We start from the raw sequence: 21056 nt of genomic DNA on the forward strand, positions 1-21056 counted from the left end.
TGTGGGCTGCCTGCGGGGCATGGCCAGGGGTGATGGGCTGTCTGCGGGGCATGGTCAGGGGTGTTGGGGTGTCCTCTGTGGTGTGGGTTGCCTGCAGGGCATGGACAGGGTTGTAGGGGTGTCCCCTGTGGTGTGGGCTGCCTGCGGGGTATGGTCAGGGGTGATGGGCTGCCTGTTGGTCAGGGGGGATGGGCTGCCTGTTGGGCATGGTCAGGGGTGATGGCCTGTCTGCCGGGGCATGGTCAGGGGTGTCGGGGTGTCCGCTGTGGTGTGGGCTGCCTGCGGGGCATGGTCAGGGGTGATGGGCTGCCTGCGTGGCATGGTCAGGGGTGAGGAGCTGTCTGTGGCACATGGTCAGGGGTGTTGGGGTGTCCCCTGTGGTGTGGGCTTTCTGCAGGGCATGGTCAGGGATGATGGGCTGTCTGCGGGGCATGGTCAGGGTTGATGGGCTGCCTGCGTGGCATGGTCAGGGGTGAGGAGCTGTCTGTGGGGCATGGTCAGGGGTGTTGGGGTGTCCCCTGTGGTGTGGGCTTCCTGCAGGGCATGGTCAGGGATGATGGGCTATCTGCGGGGCATGGTTAGGGGTGTTGGGGTGTCCCCTGTGGTGTGGGCTGCCTGCGGGGCATGGTCAGGGATGATGGGCTGTCTGCGGGGCATGGTCAGGGGTGTAGGGGGGTCCCCTGTGGTGTGTGCTGCCTGTGGGGCATGGTCAGGGGTGTAGGGGGGTCCCCTGTGATGTGGGCTGCCTGCAGGGCATGGTCAGGGGTGTAGGGGGGTCCCCTGTGCAGTGGGCTGACTGCAAGGGGTGCATGTGGCTCCTCACCAAACGGGTGCGCGATCAGGCTGGCGCGAGCGGGGTATGTGGATTCTGGGATACACGAATATGCTTTCCATGCGATTTCTCTGGCACGAGTGGGGTACGTGTATTCAGGGGTACGCGAGTGCACTTTTCATGCAATTAGGCTGGCGCGAGCGGGGTACGTGTATTCTGGGGTACGCAAGTGTGCTTTTCACAGGATTAGGCTGCCGCGAGCGGGGTACGTGTATTCTGGGGTATGCGAGTGCGCTTTCCATGCGATTTCACTGGCGCGAGCGGGGTATGTGGATTCCGTGGTACGCGAGTGCACTTTTCAGACGATTTCGCAGGTGCGAGCGGGGTACGTGTATTCCGGGGTACGCAAGTGCGCTTTTCATTGCCTCAGTCATGTGTCGCTGCTGTGTGGCCATGTTGCCCATGTCTTTGGGTGCATGCATGTGTGCTTCTGTGAATGACATGCCATGGGGCACGTACTGGGAAGTGGGGACAATGGATGGGTGTGTAGTTGCACTGTGGGAGGGCAGCGTGGGGTGGGATTTGGGTGGACATTTGCTACATGCATGTATGTTGTGACAATGTTGGTTGGGTGGACATGAGTCGGGGTCTGCTGGCAGGTGCCCGTCACTGGTGGGTGGACATGAGTCGGGGCCTGCTAGCAGGTGCCCGTCACTGGTGGAGGGGACATGAGTTGGGGCTTGCACGTGCATGGTGCCATGTGGGCAATGTCCATCAACTACAAAATAAAACTAAAGGAAACCTAAGCCTAATAAACTACATACAATGGTGGCGGGCTAGTCCGATGGCTCAGCGTTCTACCCAAAATCTTGGTCAGGGCATCATTGAACTCTGAGTCTATGGCCCGGAGGCGGGACTGCGCTCTGTCCTCGAGGTCTCGCAGGGACGACGCCATGCTCTCCTCCAGCTCCCTGCGAGTCTCCACAAGGAACTCTGCCCGCCTCAAGGCTCGCCGCATGGAGTTCTCCGCCCTGACCATGGTGAGCTGTGCCCTCTCTGCCTGCCGCTGCTCTGCACCTATCTGCTGGCCCAACCGCTGCCACACGGAAAACACACTTTGTACAGGGTCCTCCTGCCCTTCGGCGGATGCCTGCCACCGTGATGTAATCTGCCCCGAGACATGATGCCTCCCACGTCGAGCCTGCTGCCACCTTGATGACACCTCCCTGTGCCACCACGACTGCCTCCGGGAAGATGGCAACACCCGGGGCCTACGTGCACTTGCCCTGCTTGATGGTGCCTGCACAACCTCCGTTGCCAGGGGTCCTGTTGCTTGGGTGACCATCTCTGCTGGACCTCCGACTCCCGACTGTGGCAGGGATGGGATCTCCACCAGCCTGGCCGTGGTGGCTTGGACAGGTCGACAGGGGGCCCTGGTGGCATGTGAGCCGGAAGACGGCATGGAGTACGACTGGCGCATAGTTTGTAAAGAGGAGGAGAGGGTCCCAGGAACCCTCACCACATGCTGGAAACCCCCGACCATGAACCCTCCTAACCGATCCATGTTGGCACACACCTGTTGGTGATGACATGTGTGGTCACCCTAGGAAGCACATACATCATCACAAATCGAGCGTTGTGCAACGCAATACCGATTAGGACGGGCTCAACCCTGTCACGGATCACCACGTCCACAGGTAGAGGAGTGTCAGTTGACGTGGACCTCACCCCTACCTGCGTACGTGCCTGGGACGGGGCATCCCTGCTGGTGCATGGTGATACAGTCTCAGTATCAGGAACAGGATTAGGCACAGGCCCCTCCGTGGCGACCTGTGCCGCCTCCTGCCCCTGGCCCTGGACTGCATCACTTGCACCAGTGGACTGACCCCCATAAAGCCCCATGTGTGGGTCTGATGCAGCCTCCTACTCCTCCTCACCCACCACCAACCTGGATGCCTCTGCAACATGTTCCGTTGTGGACAGCCCCTGTGGGGGCTCACCTACCCATACCGCTGCCGAGAAGCCCACTTCCAACCTCCCCCTGTTGGGCAGCCCCTCGGCAGGCCCGGCCATGGACACGGCACCAGTCCCCTCGCTCCCAGAAGATGTCATTAGCTGGGAGGGTGACTGGACCTTGCGTCTCTGGCTGGTGGAGGCTTCCCTGCCACTCTGCTCCACAGCGCCATCTCCGCCCTCTTCTTCACTCGCCGCTGTGGAAAGGGAGACATTGAACACAAGCATCAGGGTACTGAACGTAGGCCTGCTAGACACAAAGCAAATGCACATGAGTGGCACTGTCGTCCACACGACACGGGTCTTTGCAAGCAACACACATGCACATACACCGCCGCACAGTCATGCATCCGTCCGTGTCCACCTCCCATCACAGTGCACAGTGCCATGGACAGCTAGGCCACAATAGTCAATGCACGCATCGAGATGTGCATGTGTCATGCATCCATGGCGTTTCCCAGTCACACACTCACCACTCAGTAACACGCACATGTACACCATGAGGGTGATATCAGCATCCAGGACTCACACAACAGACATGGCCTGGCACAGACACAGGCATGTGTGCATCGTCACATGCAGGTGCACATCATGCATACCAACACACACACCATTGTCGTTGCACACGTTTGACCGGACTCACATGCTTCACGGTCATGTCCCTGCACGCAGACATCCATACATGGGGCATGTCGGACATATGTCCAAGGTACACACACCTGACACACCTCAACATGCACTATGCTGGACAAGTACACATGGACATTTACCACTCTACTCCAGACGGGTCTGCAACTTGAGGACCTGGTAATGAAGCGGTGGATGTGTGCGCTCCAGGACTCGTATCTGGATGTTGGTCAACTGGTCCCGGCGCCCCACCTCTCCACGAGCTTGAACAAGGCACCAGGCCTTGCTGAGGGTCTTGGACCTGAAGTCTTCCCAGTGCTTCAGGACATGCTTGTAGTCGTGGGATGCCACCCCCTCTGCGTGGATGGCATCCACGATGTCCAACCAGATCATCCTCCGTCCTTCCTTGTTGAGGAGCAATGTTGTTGAGAAGAGGGCATCATAATGCCCCAGGACTTGCTCCACCAGGATGGCAACTTCATTTGCAGTGAAGCTGACAGCCCTCTGCCTGTCTGCCGAGGGGTTGCCATTGGCCCCGGGTCGTGTTTGGTCTGACATGGCAACCCCCGAGGCAGGTGTGGGTGGGCAACTGGGTTCTGGGGCTGGGCTGTGGAGCGATGGTACACCAGTCGGGAGTGTTCTGGGTTAGCAGAGATAGTCTCAGGAACAGGATCCCTGGCAATGGCTTCTGTGCAGGCGCCAAATAGCAGGGAACGTTGGCAGCAGGCAGGCTGGCAGCAGCAGATGGCTCGAACGAGGCTGCTCGGGGCTCTGGGGGGCAAGTAAATGGCCTCCTGGGCAGGAGCGTGGTCTTCCGTGTGTTGTCGCATGGCCAGCTTGATGCAGAGTGAGTCTGCACGTGAAAAAACAGCACATGACCATGTAATTTGAGGAAAGGCCCTTAGCGTGTAAGCGCATAAGTGACGTGACGCGCGCAGGCGTTGCTTTCGCCAGGGGTTAAATGTCTGCATGAGTAAGCAGTTCACTGTACCTGCTTTTCATGCTTTTCATGGAGACCGACCACGTGTGTATCTTCTTCTTGTGGGTTCACATGCAATTACTTCACAGCGCTTAAAGTTCATACTTCTTGTTTTGGCGGGGGAGTTGCCTTGTGTGCGCATGTGTTTTTCTTTTCCACGCAAGGCAGACGGTGAGTCGCGCATGATTATTTTTCCTACTGTGGTTGCCCCTGTGTGTTGCGCACCCATTTTCAAGGTCAGAGTAGCCCACGTGTTCCGCGCGTATGCATATTTTGTGTCCCTGGGTGCCACATCGTACTGCGGGAGATTTATTCCACGCACATGGGCTACCGGGCGTTGTGTGCACGTTTATTATAATTTTTTTGGGGTGCCTGAGCGTTGCTTGACCCGTCTTTTATCACCAGGGGTCACAGACAGCCTTGCAGGAGCAAAGGGGTGCGTCTAACATCACATACCCTGCCCCCTTCACCCCAATTGCCCAGGAAGGATAATTGTGTGCACCTCCCATTGGCTACATACCATCTGTGCCATGGTTGGGAGGACACCAAAATGGAAGGGTGGCAAAGCTGGGCAACCACCCAAAGCTGGGCGTGGTGGGGCACGTGGCCGGGGTGGCCAGCGAGTCCAGGGAGTCCAGGGAGGCCAAGGTGGACACAGAGGGGGGGGCAGGGTGTACCACTGGGGCTGGATGTCCAGCAACTTGCTGAGACAGCCATGCCACCACCCTCAGCGCCTCAGGGAGATGCTGCTGCTGCAGTCATCCCCAGCACACATCTGACCCCACAGGCAATGTCATCCGTTGGCACGGGCAACCAGGTGGTGGAAGCTGCAGGTGCAGCTGTGGTGACCACCACCCAGGCTCGGGGTCAGCCGGTGCAGGCTGCCTTGCCACAGGACTCCCAGGCAGATTTTCAGGGCAGGAAGGCCAAGCCACGTGTGTCCACGGTAACTGTGAACAAGGCACATGTTCCTGGGGCAGTTTTGACATCTGCTGCCCCAAGCCGCCAGGTGGTGGTAGCTGCATGGGCAGATGCAGCCAACACCACCCCAGCAGTGAGTCTGCCAGCCAAGACTGTGTCGGTCACAGCCCTTGGCACTGAGACAGTTGTGCTGCTGAGTCCTGGCAACAGCACCCAGCAGCCAATCATACTATCGAGGCCTTCCGTCCTCATGCCAATTCCTACTCCCATTGGCCAGTCCACCATTGCCACTGCCCCAACTGACCAGAGCGGCATTTGCCCCTAAGAGTCCACAAAACTGGCCAAGAGGAGGAAGTGTGCTTCTGAGCAGGAGGCTGGCGCCCCAGACACCGCATTGGCCTCCGGCACGGCAAGGACGAAGACCTTCAATAAAGAGGAGCTGGACTTTCTTGTGGACTACGTGTCGGCACACAACCACGATATTCTGGTGGGCGCAGTTTGCCATTCTACGCCTGCCCTGCGTCAAGTCCACTGGCAGTTCATTGCGGATGGTGTGAATGCAAAGGGATATGAGAGGCTCACAGCTCAGGAATGCTACAAGCATGGACTGACCTCCGACGCTGTGCAAAACAAAAGCTGGCCTCTAATTACTCCCTGACTCTGGCGACTGGCAGTGGGCCTCCACCAGAGGAGGATGAACTCAATCCGCATGAGGAAATCGGTGCAGAGTTCATCGATCAGGGACTTATCCAGTGATTGGGAGAGATTCAGGATTATGACGTCCGGTGAGTCTTCATGCATGTGTGTCCAGCCCATGTGTGTGTTGCTTGTGTGATGTGTTGTGATTGAGTGCCAGTTCAGGCTATGTATTAATGAGTGACATGTGTGACACATGCAATGCTTTACTGATGCATGCATGTCATCATGCAGTCTGCATGCAGGATATGTGCTGCACACGGGGGCAGTCCTCATCACCACACATGCACCCTACTTACATGCAAGTCACTCGGCAGCCTCTCCTGTCCATGTACAGGCTCACTGACATGTTTGCATATAGCCTGTGGTGTAGTTCCACCCAACACTCAGCCTATGTCATCACATGACTGACGGCTATGTGAGGTCACTCTGCAAGCTGCTCCTCCTCACGGGCATGCATCCTTGCCTCTCCACCACCCTGCAGTTCACTGTCAATATGGTACTGGCAGTTTCCATGTTGGACTACTGCTATGGGCTGTTCCCCTTTCCTATATACAGGCACACTTCCCTGTGCAACCCTGCCATACCTGTGCTGTGGGGTACATAATTTGCCCTTGATACAGGGTGTCTCACTAGGGCCATGCAGATGGCACAGGCTCAGAGTGCACATGAATGATCATTCATGGACCATTGCATTCCTGCAAGCCCCTATGGGTCCCTGGCAGGCTACTCATTGTACCACATCTCCAGTATTTTATCTGTCTCATGGTATTTGCTCATCCATGTCATGCTCACTCGGGGTCACTTCCTCATCATGTACATGTTTATGGTGCCGTTGTCTGTGTCTGGCACATGCCTCCCTCTGTTACAGCCACCCTGCTTCCAGGCGACTGGTGTTGTGTCTTCTCTCTGCATAGATGTACTTGTGATGGTTCCTCATATATCCTGCTTTCTGTCCCCCTCTCATCTGCTGTAGTCTCAGTTGTCTCAGATGATGCAATTGACACCTGCACACACTGTCTGCTACTTCACAGCACTGTGGTCAGACATTCAGAACCATGCACTGGCTCCTTGCCATTCCCCAGGGGTGTGGTGGTGCAGTGCATCCCTACAACCCAGTGCAAACACTTTGCAAATGATGACTGCACTTGCCCTTGCAGTGCCTCCATGTCACAAGATTGACATCACTACATTTTGGGTTCTGTTGATGGTTGAGGACTTACGCATGTGCTGCACTGCACCCACGCACTTCTGAGCCATGTTTCACCCTTCAACATGCCTATTCACTGGTGTGTTGTCAGAGTGACCTGCCATATATGTATCCATTTGCCTCCCTTCACTGTATTTCAAAGCACTTGCGTTTTTGCATCCTGTGACACATGTGCTTTTATTGATATTAATGTTCTTGTAGTGCATATTGACATGCATTTTGTATGTGTCATGGACACTTCTATTTGACATATTGCTGTGGCTATTTGAAAATTGTGCCATGGCTATGCTACCTGCCATCTCTTAGTTCACATCTGTACATTTTGGCAGAGATTCATGCCTGTCAGAAGGTTGTGTGTGATGCAGCTGATACGCAACATGCAGTACATGTGTGGGTTTTGCATTTGACACGCATCCGTGTCTGCTTTCAGGGACCCCTTCCATTTTGTTGCCACTGCATGCATGCCAGAGTTTGTATCGTGTGTGACATGGCTGCCTCATGTGTTGGCCCTCAATATAGTGTTGTGAATGTGTGTGGTATATGCTGCTGACATGTTTACTAATGTTTATTTAAATTCTTTACAGGTGATGATGCACCAGAAGCAGAGGAGGAGGAGATTGCAGACAGGATGGAGGGTTCAGGTCACCACCCAGCACCAGTGGTGGTCGTGGGGTGGTAGGCCACGAACATCCCTCGGTGCTCCAGACCATCCTGTCCAGGCCTGCCTCTGGGTATGGCTCTGAGGATCTCTCTGACTCTGATGTTGATCGGATGCTCATGAATCCATGCCGTCGACGTTGGGTGATTCTGCTATGGATTCTGTTCTGTCCACCACACCTGCAGTGGGGGTAGACCCCTCAAGGGGCCAGTCAGTGTTGGTATGTCAGCCTGTGGTGGTTACGGGTGCAGGGTCACACTCCACACCAGTTGCTCCTGTTCCTGGGGCAGCAGATCGATGGAGGAATGCTGTCCTGCAGCTGCAGGCTCTGCCAGCACAGCAAGGCCCACATCTCCTTGGGACCCGCATGCATGGTGCCCAGCAACGCGATGGCCATGTGCCACCGGGGAACACTGGGTGGGTGCAAGCCATGTATGCCATTGCACAGCAACAGGGGGGAGCAATTGAGGTGTTAGCTCAAGGCATGGAACGTGTGGCTGATTCTATTCTCCCCCCTGATAGGCAGGTGGAGCTCCAGCAGCAGGCAATGCAGTCCACGTGCCGCTCACTCAGGCTGGGCATAGCGGCGTCCAACAGGGCCGCCGGGCTGAACTGGTGGCTGTGCGCCCAGCTATTGCTGCTGAGGGACAGGCTAACAGGGAAGCCCTGAGGGAAGATTACTCCTCACTCAGAAGTCCTCTGGGTACTCTCATCATGGCCCAAGATGAACGGGCAGACCAGAGGATGGAGCAGCTTGAATGCACACTCTCGGCTGAGCTCCGTGCAAGCCGGGAGGAGGTTTGTCTGGCACATGAGGCCTCCCTGGCAGAACTATGTGTCATACGTTAGGTGGTGCATGGGGACCTCCTTGCCATATCCATTCATAACCAGGCTCACCAGGCCTGCATGCTTCCTGCCGTGGAGGGGCTTGCTGGGGCTATGCGTGGTCAGGTGCCTGTGCCAAGCGCACCTCCCGATGTACAACCAGGGGGTGACGACGAAGACAACCTATCTGTCACTCAGGTCAATCCATGAAGACCATGAGCCCATGGAGTATTTTTTTTTAAGTCTCATTATCGACACATGTGGGTGTTGAGGTGCACACTGCACTTCCCCCCTGCTGGGTGGCCCCCCAATCACCCTGGGTTCACTATGGCCATTTTAATTTTTTGTCTATTGTGCATTTATGTTGCAGTGTGGTGCTATGTGGCATCCAATGGCATCCACTGTGTGTTCCGGCTGGGCCCATACAGGCTTGTCTTGTGTTTGTGTTTGTGGCTTGGGGTCCGGACACATATTCCACTCCTGCTTCCTCTTTCTATGGGCTTGCAAGGATGGCACAGTGTGACAGTAACTTACACAGAGGCATTGGACTTCCTATCTGTGGCCAGTCTGAAGTCCAACTTGTGTATACACCCCTAGTGGGGATTCATGATGGTTTCTCCAGTGCATGGTTGGACTGCATTTTGGTGAGTATATTGTTGACTGTGCATGATTTCATTCTGCTAATTCATGTATTGGCTTGTGTGTATACATTGTTGATGCACTTCATGCTGTATGCGGTGCCATACCCACTTCAGCTGTCGAGGCCACTCTCATGATGGTAGGTCCCATACCCACTTCAGCTATCGAGGCCACTCTCATGATGGTAGGGGGACGTGTGGTGGCAATGTCACATTGAGGCACTTGTGCTATGGTGTTTACTCACTGTATGACATTGTGACTGTTGGGTCCTGTGTTCATGATGTGTTATGCTGATAAATTGATAGTCCTGTGTTGGCTTTGCTTATGATGTGTCACATGATCAGCAATATGTTTCCATTGCAGATGTGTCCGCAACAGAGTAGTTAACATGGAAAATGTATGCTACACTGTATGTTCATGCATTTCTCATGGTAACATGCCTTGAATCGCCCTGAAAACACCCCCCACAACACAAACAACACACCCCCAAGCCCACCCCCACCCCAACATCCACCCACACACTCACTACTTGCCTTCTGAGACATGCTGTGTCCCTACTGCACATGTTCACATGGCTTTTGTGATCGTGAACTGGCGCCGCTGGCTCATTTTTTCCTTTGTTTTTGTATGCAGCTGCAGGGGTTTCCAAGCCAAGACACCACTCACTGTACTGTGTGGTGTAGTGAGCAGGGTGTTGCGGGGGACAACCCCGCAGCACCCACATTTTCTTTTATTTTTTGGGATTCCCTGAAATGCATGCCACCAAAGGTTGGAGGTTTTGGTGTTCAGGCCTTTGGTGGCATGCATTTACGTACTTTTAGTATAGGTTGGATGTTTTTGCTCACTCTTTTCTACTGAGTGCATGTCTGAGGGGAATGTCTGTGGCCTGTTTTCATTTGGAACAGTGCGCTTTGTGACAGCTGTGTCATGTGTGTTGATATTTTTATTGATGTTTTCACATTGCATTTCATGCCATGGTGTGTGGGGTGGGTGATCTGGAGTTGAGGGAGGTTTAGGTGACATACCAGCATTTGGATGTGCTATTTTGCATGGGGGGGTTTGGAATCTGTGGCTTGCATGTGTGCCTTTTGGTCACACAGGATTGTGTTTGTTTAAGTGGCTAGCGATGCACACAATGCTGCAATTCGAAGGACACATTCTCAGTGTGTTAAGGTTGTGACAGTTGACTGTCCCTTTGTCATCATCGATTGTCATCTGGAATGTGCCAGGCCTGTGTGCACTCCACAGGGGGGCAGTTTAGGTGAAAAATGTAGCCACAAGCTGGGTACGGGCTGCCTCGCCATGTGCCCTTTCCCCTCCCATGTGCAGCGGCCGTGAGTGTGGTTGAGGATGTGGGGGCACCACCATGTCCACCGGTACGCCCCGCCGGGTTGCAATGTTGTGCAGGGCACATGCTGCCACAATGATCCTGCACACTCCTGGGGGCGCATATAGTAGATGCTCACCAGAGTGGTCAAGGGAGCGGAAACGTGATTTGAGCGCTCCGAATGTGCATTCCTCTATGCCCCGGGTTGCAATATGGGCTGTGTTGTATCTTATCTGGGGTGGTGTGGTGTGGTTCTGTATTGGCGTCCTCATGTGGGTGCTCAGAGGGTAGGCACTGTCCCCTGGGGAGGTGATAATGGTTGTCATTAGTTGGGTTTGTTTATTTGTCTGTGTGTGACATGCGTGCATGTGCACAGGCATTTGTACTCACCAATGAGCCATGTGTTACCATGCCTCCCAGCTTCCAGGTCCCGGTGTAGGGCTGACATTCTGTACATGAAACTGTCATGGGTGGACCCGGGTTAATTTGCATAGACAGAGGTGACAGATGATTCCCTTGGCATCGCATACAACCTGTACGTTGATGGAATGCCAGTGCTTGCGGTTGCCATAGATGTGCTCAGTGGCCCTAGGTGGACGTAGGGCCTCATGGGTGCAATCAATGGCACCGAGCACTCTGGGTAAGTGTGCCACCCTGTAAAAGTCCTGGACCACGGCCTGCCTTTCTGCGGGTGTTCTGGGCATGTATGTGTGCCTGAGGACTGAGGGGTGTGTAGTCATGATTGCCAACACCTGGTGTAGGCAGCATGACTGCATGGCCTGTGAGACGCCATCAACTATGGCAGTTGTCTGCTGAATGACTTAGTGGCCGAAAAAAGCAGGACATTGAGCACCTTTTCCAAGGGGCTCAGTGCTTGGGAGCACAAGGTGGGTGATGTGAGGTCATCCTCCCACTCAGTGACCAGGTCTAGGATGAGATGAGGTGGAAACCTATACCTGCCATAGACCTGTTCATTAGGCATCCCAAAAAGGCTGGTCCCGGGTAAGAAAATGCGGGGCCTGGCTATCCTCCTCCTCCTGCTGTGTCCCATGATCACTGCTGCGAGGAATGGGACATTCATCGTAGCTGTATATGCTTGCTTGTTGTTTGTGCACGCTTTTATACTGTGCTGGGCCGCTTCCGCCTGCTTTCGCGTGGCCGACGTGTTTCCGGCTTTGCGCGTCTTTTGGCGTGCGCGGGTTTGTCCTGTTCAATTCCATGAATACGTGTTGTTAGCGCACGTGTGGGCGTTTCTCACGCTTGCGCTAGAGATTTCAGCGCACATTAATTCCATGAATTACCCTCACAGTCTTCATCCTCCCCCATTTTCCTAGTCAGAATCGCACCGATATCTGATGTATTGAGGTATTGTGCTCTGAGCGCCTGCCATGCATCTGCTCTACAATTATTAAATGGAGCTCCATCGTGTAGTATTTTCTGCAGTCACACCTGAATATCCGGTTCGCTTCCAAATGTCGTCAACTCTCTACCCTATAATGACTGGTAGCAACCCTTTTATCAATTACAAAAACCTTTATTCGACATGAAGTAAAAAAACGAATGTATTTCACTAAAAAGGGTTGTTACAGCAAGGTAAGGCTTTGGGTGTCATGAACAATTGGGCAAATGGGCAACTGCCATGCTTCAAATCATTAGAAAGACAGGAGTGAAAAACTTGCAGCCTGGGACCCAAGTTAATGAGCAACCATCTTTCTCCTCAGCAACCATGCTCTGTGCAGATAACCGGCCACAGAGCATACCGTTGAGGGAATAAGGCATTGAACCAGAAATTCTAAGGCATGGTCCCATGTTTTGATACCTGCCTCCAAAAATAAGGGTCTCAAATACAACTGCCTTAGCTACTGAGTGGGCTTACAAAATAAAAAAAAGGTATCCAGGCATTGTTTCATAAACATAGTTTCGAATGACAAAAATCTCGAAAAAAATGCATCAGAAAATTCATTTTTTTGTAGGTAAAGGTTTTTTTTTACTAAAATGGGTGTTAAGGGGTTAAGAAAACGGAGGGTTGGACCCCTTTATTATTTATTTATTTTTAAAATACATTTTTTTGATGCATTTTTATTCCAAACTTTGCCATTCGAAAGTATGGCATTCGAAACTATCACTAGGAACCAAACAAAATGTGCAATCGTCTCCTCGGTGGCACCACACAGGGGGCAACTAGCTGAATCAGAATCTTTCCATTTGGAAATAAAAGCAGCAATTAGTAGGATCTCCAATTTAAGCCTATAAAAGCCAACATATATAGCCAATGTACGCCTATAAAAGTGATCTTGCAAATACAGGCGTGATCAGGTCCAGGTAGGCTTTAAAACCTACTGTGTGCTTCTGATCCAAGTAATCCGGACCCAACCTTAGTTTTGAGGCCTTGAGGAGAAGATTCATTGCTCTCTGTCTTATAAGAGGCTTAATTCGGCTCCAGCTCGATGCACAAAGGCTCCCAGGGTCATTCCAAAACTCACTTACATACAAACAGAATAATATTTTTTTTGTTTGGGAAAGCCATTTCAGGCAACTTGCTCCTTCAAGAGACATGGGGCCTCATTACAAGTATGCCGGTCTGGAAATAGAGTGCCGGTCGCTTCGTACCAGCAACTTTTTCTGGACCGGAATACTCTGAGTCATGATGCAGCTAACACCGGCAGCGCAAGTGACCTACAGTATCTGACAGGACCCTGAACGGAATCTGTGGCAAAATGAGTCTGCCGTGCCTGAGACACCAGCGTGGCATTAGTATGTGCACATTCCGCGCTGGAAACACCAGCATTGCGGACCAGGCGTTAACCAGAGTCAGGTGTGCAGAAACAGGCCTCAAGTGTCCCAAATCAGCACAGGTGGTCACCATGATCACTTCAAAAGCAAAAAAGGACCACTCCCACACCCCACACCCCTTCCAACACTAGCATGCTTGCAGCAGCAGTAGCATTATTGGAGCTGGTGGTTCTGCATGCAGGGATACAACTTAAAGAGGCAGGGAGGCAGAGGATTCGGTGGAGGTGCTGGAGGAGAAGGAGGGCCATTATGGCCTTGCAAAACAACAATGGCCAGCAGGTTGCAGCCTGTAGGCAGCCACCCATAACACGCATAAGGGCCACACCCTTCAACCTGAGCAAAATCCAGATCCACACCTTGTACCGGCTAGACAGGGACACCATCACATCCATAGTGAGCCTGATCCATGATGACCTTGTCAGCCTCATGCAGATCCATACTGCCATCGCTCCCTTGCTCAAGGTAATGTCTGTGCTACACTTCCTTGCCACCGGCACATTTCAACACACTATGGGTGAACTGCATGTGCTATCGCAACCCTGTTTCTCACAGGTCCTCTTTCAGGTTATTGATGCACTCCTGCGGCACGTGTCAGATCACATAGGCCTACCCAGAACAGCCAATCAGGTCAATGCCATGAAAATCACATTCCAAGACCTTGCAGGCATGCTCAATGTGATTGGTGCATTGGACTGCACACATTTGGAGCTGGTGGCCAGGCATGTCGTTGAGGCAGTGTACAGGAACCAAAAACTATACCACTCACTCAATGTGCAGAAGGTGTGCGATGCACGCCACCTCATCACCCCATGCTGTGCCAGAATCATGGATTCAACCCACGATTCCATGGTGCTGAGGAACTCCATGCTGCCAGGGTACATGGCACATCACAGCGGACAGCGTACCTGGCTGTTGGGTGAGGGTAATTACCCAAGCATGTGCACTGTTGAATAGGGAGGGGCATAATTCACCATAGCATACCTGGCAGTTGGGTGAGTGTAATTACCAAAGCATATGCACTGTTGAAAGGGGGGCGGGAGGGCACACCAATCTGTAGTGATTGTGTGCAATGCTATGTGCGACACACAAATAGCATACCTGAGTTGAAGGTCTTGACTGGCTTGTGTCAAATGGCCAGACAGAGCATGTGCATGCATAACAACTTCAAAGCTGGACTGCAACATCAAATGCACTACAGGTAACAAACAGAATGCATCACACCAATGTCACAAATCCCTGCAAAAACACACTCAGCATAACCCACACCACCTGCAGCGCAGCCTAATCATTCTCATGCATTTCAACACACCACCTCCAAACCACTAGCGTACCGCACACCAAGTAGCTAGGTCTCCTGCCTGTTTCAAGTGCACTTACACATGTACATGTGACCAGAATTGCAATAAAATAGCCTGACATATCAATGGATGGGTGATATCCCCATCATAGGACTTGCAAATTGGAACTGAATAAGAACACACACCAGTCTAATATGTGTGTGTCGGAGTGAAGGGGTCAGAGGTCAAGGGGGTGTGAATGGGCCATGGAAAAGCGACTGGAATCCACACATCCACCATGCACATTGACAAAGCGTAAAGTCTGGTTTGCAATCATTAGTTTGTCATCGCCTTCCCCATCCATTCAATTCTTCTTCTGGTACCCCTCTGTGTATATATCCTCATCCATCATTTTTCCAGAATCATTGATGATGTGGAACCACTCCAATGCAGCAAGCACTTCCTGTACATCAAAATGTAAATATGCCTTCAGGCATGTACTGAATCCCAAATTAATATGAAATATTCCTTAAACGTAGATAAACGTTATTACCTGTGTGAGCTCTGCCTACCAGATCTGCGGCCCCCAGCAGGGTCTGCCGTGTCGGGCACACTGGCTGTGTCAGGCAGATTACTATTTTGCAGTCCCAGAAACATGCCACCTCGTGATGGCACTGGCACACTTACACCTGGACAAACCACATTTGCAATTTGCATGTGTCATTACATTGACATTGATGAGTGCAGACATACATTCGTAAGATCACCCTGATTCCACGCCGGATTGGCTGATACTTCCAGCAAATGCAGAGTCCCGGCCAAGCCGTGAGGCGGAGCCGGGTCCTCGCATTTAAGTGCCACGCTTTAAGGGCAATCCCTGTCTTTACCCTGTCATTGCCCAGGCTTGCACCTGCCTGCATGGAGTCTATTCTCCGCAAATGCCTGGTCCTCCTATGAGGTAAGCAGGCCGTTCACAATATTATCAATCGATCACTACCCTATCCTGTGCTACCTCTACCTCCGACCTACCATTCCTCTACATGAGAGCCTTCCCTCTCAGTGGTCACAACGTTCTCACTGGCACACCTGATCAATCTGGCAGATACTTATCGCGTTCTTAATGCGATCCCATGCGGAACTATGATGAAACTTTTAATTTTGCACATTTCGAACTTTGCCGGTCAGTGTCACGAGTGCTGCTGCAGCACAGATTCCACCTCTTAGACTGTCTTGATCCCTCAGCCCTTGCCTCTGCGTGTGCCCTCCTTTGTTTCACTTATCCAGTATAAAATATGAGAAAATAACATGATCTGCTCTCTGCTACCTACTTCATTTTCTACTATTTCCCCTCCCTCCTCACATTAGACCCTATTACCAACAGCCTCGACTATTATATTTGTCCAACTGTCCTTGGTCACTTTGTCTTAGTTCATAGGAATTTTGCATAATAGGTTCACTATCCGCGTACTATCATTTTACTGATGCATCACTATTTTTGCTCCCCATCGACCGTGCCCACAGCCTCCTCCTCTCTACTACTGTAATATTCAGCTGTATTGTCCTCACCTCTATCATAAGCGATCCTGTTTCTGACCGCATTTCACACATGTTTTATGCAATATCCTACTGTCTTGACATGTATTCTATACCTCACTCATTTATCTCATATCGGATGTTGTATTGCACCATTGTATCCCCACAAGGGGTTCCCTTCATCTAGGTGAACTGCCTAGTGAGACTTACTGCACTTGTGTGTTGATGCTGCCCTGCAGCATGGGGTAGGCTCCATGCAGGTTAACTGCCTATTGAGACTTTCTGCACTTGTGTGTTGACGCTGCCTTGCAACATTGGGCAGGCTCCATGCAGGAGAACTGCATTCTGAAACATTGATCAGACACTTGCATTTTGTTGTAGTGACTGCCTTATAAGATGGAGTTGGCTCCACTAATCTGCCCACTGATTTGACACTGGCATTTGTGTGTTGCTGCCGCCCTATAAAAAGGGTTGGCATCATGCATTTCGTCTTTTATATGCCACTGCATTTATGTGCTGACGCCAACCTTAACCTGGCTCCTAGCTCAATGGATGTATCTAGTCTGTTCTCATCTTTCTGCACTTCGCGTATGTTATGCTACCTTGCACGTTCTGTAATGTTGTATGCTTCCTTTCTGCAATCAGAAGCACTGATTATACGTTTAAGCGCCGAGGTACCTCAGGGTTCTGCGCTCTATACAAATAAATAAAACAAACAAACAAGCCTTATGGGACAAAGAAAGAGGACTCACAGCAGTGAGTTTGAACAATCAATAAGGCCTCTAGGGAGAAACAGTGATATTAAACAAAACTAGACAACGTTATGACAATGTACTGAAAGCAATTCCACAATTAAAACAAACAGCAATTCGGGGTGCAGAGCAATAAAATATTAAAACATTTGAGTGGTTTTAAAATGGCGGTCCCGAGGTAGCAGCCTCACCTCCAGTTCATGGACTTATAGAATACATAAGGGTTAGTACACCATTGGCTGTCGTTTATCTGTGAGGCACACCTTGAACTACCTGTAAATACATATAATACTGATTAGAGTGAACAAAACGGCAGTGGATTGGTCTTTGCAACATTGTAACGGGTTGCCCCATAGACCCACCGATTGATTGGCATTCCCACCCAACCTTGGACTTTCGGCTATCAGAACGTAAGCAAAACGAAACCCAGGTGCTTGAATCACATCAGATTACTTCCCACTTTCCCAATTAGTCAATCATCTCTCATCAGTCCGGCCATGAGCCAATGTTTCCCATCTGTTGTTGCCCTTGTAGACTGCTCTCTGTTCTGGGACATTCGAGGGAGTGCAAACACATCACTATCTTCATCCGAGGCTTAATGAATATCCTTTGTTTTCGACTTCGGAGTCACATGTGGAGAGACCACACTTTTTTTCCATTTTGACGTCTTATTTACTGCTATTTGATTTAATTATACTGGGTGTCATTCTCCTCTTGGGCTCTAGAGACTTGCACACTCACCCTTGTATAGACTGCATACACTTTTAATTGTCCAATACTTGGCTCCTGTAGATGTGTTCTTCTTCTTTAATTTAATAGAAATATGTCTTATCCAGGGCTTAGCCATCTGCCGCTCTTTGTGTTTTGCAGCTATTCCTTAAAAATAGCGTCCTTGAACCCAAGCCAACATAGAATCCTCTTTGATTTGCACACAAAGCTGGTATTCCAGCGTCTCCTGACTCTTCAACCATGATCTGTTTCTGAGGTAGCTGAATTGAAACTTGACATGAGCTGGTGCCCATTTTCCAATTATTGCCATTCTAGCCACATTATATATTCCTCTATAGCAAGCTTCTATATGTCTTTTCTACCGGTCGTTACTGTGTATTTACACTTATTGGTCAGCAAATGACTACATCTTCTTTGCATTCATGATTACATTATCATTTCGTACATGTCTCTTTTATCACTTCAGTTACATCGTCTCTCTGAAGTATTTTCATATTGTTTCAGTATGGCTTTGTATATTTGCTTTATGGCATCACTTTGCCCTCATCAGGATCCACTAAGCGGCTCCATGATGTCCAATTGTGCATGCTGACATCCTTCCACACGGCATCCTTCCACACTTTCAGTGCGAGGGCACATTCGGTATGGCTGTCTGAGTGCATATCATCTCTCGTACACTCGGTGAGGTATAGGAACAAAGCACATGGGGTCCCATACAGAGCTCCTCTGCTACTGCTCCAATATGATGGCAGTGAGGGGGCGGGAGTTAGGGATAATGTGTCCAACTGTTCCTTTATAGTTAAACTTTAACACATTTTTTTAAACTTAGACACAATGCAAATTCTTCCTACAGTTAACCAATGTCGCAGGCATTTACAATGGATTCCAATGGAATATGCTTTACTTAAAGAGGTGGAAAAAACAGGGGGATATCATTGCAATGGGGCTCATTATGACTACGGCAGTGCGGTAAAAACTGGCAGTAACTGAGTGGTAACGCTGATACCTCCGCATTACCACACCTCCATACTACAAGTTAGGCAGTGAAATGGAGGATTCACTTCCAGCAAAAAGCTTTAGGTATACCCGCCAAAGTAGGTGGAAAATCCGCCAGCGGAAATACTACTGGCGCTAATTCCGGCAAAGTCCCCATGGAGTCTTATGGACTCCAATAAATGGGGACCAACACTGCCTACCATCATGTGTTTGTAATCTGGCAGTAAATCCCCCGAAAAATGTGGCATTAACAGTAATTCATTTTTTTCAGGATTTCGGTGGATTTACAACTGGAATACCACCAAACCTGCAATGTGGCCCAAGATATTGTTTTACCGTCAGCATGAATGCCTCACACGGGGTGTGCACAGTTTAATGAATCAATGGAATTACTTATTGATAAAAACAACTAGCAGATCTGATTGACAGTTGATTTGGTGGAATGGTGCGGAGAAAAATTGCTCTAAAGGAGCAATTTGGACAAGATGTGTATAGTCACTCCTTATGAGCCATTAAAGGACAATAGTATTTACAGGAAGAAAAAGCTGGCCTTAGTTTACATGACGACATTGTGCATTTAGTTGACCCACATACACTATGCCTGACTTCCTATCCACGGATAATACAAAGCATGGCTACCTACCCCATGTCTGACCACAAACCACCCTACACTATGCCTGACTACCATGATCTACCCAACTCCACTCCTTGCAAACCCCACCCACCTTACCCACCCATACCAATCAATTACCTCACATCTGATTGCCTACCTACACCCACACAACCTGCACACACATCCTCCCTACTCTTTCCCGTACCCCAACCTATTGTTGCCCACAGATGCTAACTCTTCCCACCCTCTCTATTTCACAAAGGGCTTCTGCAGCCTCCCTGTCCCACTCACTCCCGCATACCTGGCTCTCCCCACCTAAACCTACCTCTAAAATCACCAGGATCTCTTAAACTAAACCTAATACACAGGCATTAATTTAAAATATGCACGCATATTTTAAAGTTGAAAGTTAATGTCTGCAGACACATGAATTTGGTGATAGACATAGTAAAAAGACTTGTGTACATACTTGCATTGCTATTATTAGTAATGGTGTTATTTGTCTGCGAACAATTACTTAAACACATTTTTGGAGTTACTGGGTATATACATCTCAAGTATACTCTTAATTCTTGCCTATACATGTAAAATGCAATCAACAACTGCAAAACACAAAATCATTTGCTATGCCAATGCATGGTCTTCCTGCTTTTGGAAACAGCAACTAGCCGGCTGCTTTTACAGTGCTTTACTCAAGTACAACCCCGACGAACTAAGCCTCCGAAGTCTGTCCATCTCCTGTTAATCTGTGCCTTCTTCAAGTAATCCTCCCCCTATTCTGCATCCAGCTTCCTATGTTAATGTTTCCAGTTTCTCAGACACTGGCAAACAAGCATCAGCTCACTGGAGGTTCTCAACCATTTCAAAAGGTGCCGTAGCAAGGTGGGATTGTGAAAATGGGGGCATGACCTACACCCCTTTGTGTGTGTTTCTGTGGGCAAAGGTAAAGTGTGTCACAGACCTGTTTATAAAGGCTCCAAATGAAATGCCCAAAGCACATATACACCGTCCATGATGAAAGAGCATGAACACAGTAGTAGCTCCTAAAGCATCCTTTATGTAGATTTAGTGTGTTTAGGTTTAATTATTAAAAACAACATGTATCCTTTGGTAGTTCCAATATATTAGAAGATTGCCAAATATTTAAAAAGCGCTAAAGATTCATGTAGTGGTCACGTTTTGCCTTTAAAAAACCAATGCGTTAATGTGGGTCTACTGCTTTACACAAGACCTGTGCCACTGACCTAACAGTGGAATCTCCAGCCTTTCTTAATGCATTGTGGAATGCAGTTTTGTTTTCAAAACCATATGCTTCCCTCATGAACACAAAACAGGCAGGGCATGTTCCTATTCCATTTTCTCCAAAGAATATATGCCATCATTGCCAATGCCATTTGCATCCTGATTGCATCCAAAGACCATCATAAGGCTTGCCTTAATAATATTTGCCACAGCTGCCCTACTTTAAAAGCTGGTGTGCCCAAAGACAATTCTAAGTCCTATCTAAAAAATATTATATGCCAGCATTGCCACTGTAAACATTTTCACGCTGCTTGTGCCAGGGACCATTACAAGGCTCAACGCAACAATATGTGTCACTGCTGCTGAGCGGTGAATGGTGCAATAAGTTGATGGTCAGCCTAGTGCTTCATAAATAGCTCGCTGCACATTGAACACATTTTTTATGACAAATGCA

Source organism: Ambystoma mexicanum, chromosome 5p, assembly GCF_040938575.1.
Source record: "Ambystoma mexicanum isolate Mex_15411 chromosome 5p, UKY_AmexF1_1, whole genome shotgun sequence".
In the NCBI taxonomy this organism is placed as follows: domain Eukaryota; kingdom Metazoa; phylum Chordata; class Amphibia; order Caudata; family Ambystomatidae; genus Ambystoma; species Ambystoma mexicanum.